This window comes from Pinus tabuliformis, chromosome 4_1 (assembly GCF_031772625.1).
Source record: "Pinus tabuliformis cultivar Carrire ecotype Pingquan chromosome 4_1, CPIR1, whole genome shotgun sequence".
In the NCBI taxonomy this organism is placed as follows: Eukaryota; Viridiplantae; Streptophyta; class Pinopsida; order Pinales; family Pinaceae; genus Pinus; species Pinus tabuliformis.
Window position 1 is genome coordinate 168796588 of NC_142303.1, and position 2950 is coordinate 168799537.

The following is a 2950-nucleotide window of genomic DNA, read 5'->3' on the forward strand; positions in this document are numbered from 1 at the left end:
GATAAGCTATCATCGCCCGAGCTAGTTTATTTCCATTCTGTATGTAAACATATTTCAGTTCTTTGATATTAATGAAATGAAGTTTTATTTCTACTACATCTTTGTGTTCATGTTTATTTCTGTATTTTGTTGCGTTCTTTCATAAGTCCAGATCAGTCAATCCATAAAATAAAAGAGGAGAGGGGAGAATAGAAGACTAGTTATAATGCCTATTTGCGCTGCCTATTCCTATAGGTGGGTTATCTAGGTCTTCAACTATAACCTTTGGACCTAGAACTTCTTGTGTATCTCTAGTCTATGCTCTAGGTGTTATAGGTGTTGCCTCAATGGATGAATCACATAAACAACAACAACAACAAAAGTAAAAAAAATTAACAACAACAAAATCAACCTGATAACACTGTGCACACACTCTGATTATATTTCTCCAGCCGTGGATGAGTAGAATGAATATAACACTGTGCACACATTCTGATTGTATGTATCTAGCAACTATTGAGTAGAATGAATGTTTTGAATGCAAGTCAGTAAGATTTGAGGTTGTTTTATAGTTTTTTGATGTATAATTTGATTGGTAGGGAACATTGGCATGCATTACCATCTCCCAAATTCAAATGTGCGTTATGGATTGATTTGTACTAATAAATTGCATGGTCCATGATTGTGCTTTCCTATATTAATTCCTAAATTGAAAGGGTTGGTGTCATTTATTTCATCCTGCGAATTAATTCCTTAATTGAATGGTGCCATTTATTGCCATCATTAGGTTGAATGGTTGAACACACAAGTAGATATGGTTGCCACACATTTCACCTATTCTTGTGCAGGTATTACGAAGCTAGGGGAAGTGTTGCTCTAGTGGAAAACCGTGGGTGCTTGTTTGATGGGATAGGTGTACTATTGGATAGAAGTTAATGGAATGTTTTGTAGTGCATTTTGACTTAAGTGGTAATTCAAACTTGGAGGTAGATGGGAGGATGTCTTATCAACTTGTTATGTTAAAGGCTTAGTGTTTGAGAGGCATTGGTTCAGTGCTATGAGCCCATTTTGGACATAAGTTAATAACTTATATAACTTAATATTAACTATTTATGTGTAATTTATTGATGTTTTATGATGATTTTTTGATGGATGCTTGCAACCAATACTATAACAACCACCAGTCCCTGCACAAAAATAAAAGTCTCTCTCCTAGATCCATATAAATAATGACAAAACATCCAAGATATAAAGGAAATAAATGCATAGAAATTTTGGTAAAATAATATCCTATATTTATTAGGTCGAATTCTCTTCACGTATTTTCAAATTCTATTAAACCTATTTTTTTATACTAATTCCTAAATAATTTTCCCATATAAATTATTTTTTCAAATTCTATTAAACTTACTTCTTTATATTAATTCCTAAATATTTCTCTCACATACTGTACCTCATCTTTATAGATAAACTTGGCTAACGATAAAATTCTTTTGAATAATGTTTTCCTGAAATGATATAAGACTATCTATTTTATACATAATCCTGAGGTGATTATATTCTTTTGAACTATGCTTTCTTGAAATGAACAATAATGTTGCTGTTGCGCAGATTGTAAGTGCACATGAAAGAAAACAGACTAAAATGACCCCTTAATGTAAATCTTGAACAAATTTATCCACATTATGGGACCTCTTCAGACATAGTCCGGAGTCATTCCTTTATATAATGTCCTTGGAAATTTTATCTCTATGCAATGCTTATACCATGCAACAACCTTCCTGGCCTATTTCTAAGAGTCACATAGAAAGTAAAATGGAAAAATTAAAATTAATGGTACTTTGAAGATCACTCTTATTAAAATGTGATAGTATCTACTATAATATTTTGATGATTTGCATAATATTCTTGGCCTATTTCTCAGTATCCGCTTAAAAAGTAAAAAGGAAAAATTAAAAATAATGATAATTTGAAGATCACTCTAATTAAAAAGTTGTATCTGCTATAAAAATTTTCCGATTTTAATAATAGTACAATGGTCAGTTCTTGTTTTAGGGCCTATATTTTTGGATATAATTTGCTCTATGAAATTAAGTGAATTAAATGATTTAGTTAATAATTTTGGTTGAGAGTTTGCTATCACACATTATAATACATTACGAAAATATTTTTTGAAGTCTAATATGATTTATTTTATCATTACTCGATGGAACATGGATACAACAGAGAATGATAGAAAGCAAAAAATAGACGATCTTCTTTAAAAGATTGGCAATGTCAGCAATTTTTTTCAAAGGAAAATACAAAACTGAGTTTTATTAATGGAGTAAAAAGTTTAGTTTATATTAGCCTGTATATTTTAGAAATGTGTTGAGTATAGAGAAAAGAAACATCAATAGTCTAAAGAGTCTAAAAAAAGAAAAATGCTATATACAATGCTATAGTCTAAAGAGTCTAAAAAAAGAAAAATGCTATATACAATGCTATATACAATAGAGACATATATCTACCATGGACAATAATCCGCAAAATATAACTGAAAAACAGAATCATATCCATAATCAGAACTAGGCATCAGAAACAAAAAGTTATAAAAAAGAGAACTTGCACCCATTATAGGAGGGAGTACTATGCTGCCATTTTCCAAAACATTCCCATGCAAGAGCTTAGTGTAAAATATGTAAACATCTAACTGGGCATCCCTTAAGCCCAGTTTTAATAATAAGTTAGCAACCATGTCACCAATTTATTATTAAATAAAAATCTCACTTTAAAGAATAAAATTTTAATTAAATAAAATACATTGATTTTTTTATACAACAATATTCCAATATCATCTATTTAATAGAATATAAATTCAAAAAGTAACAATAAAAATTTCATTTTAAAAAATTGCCCACAACTTAATAAAACAATTCTATAATAAAATAATTTATTTTTTAAAATATTCTATATCATTAAATTTACAATT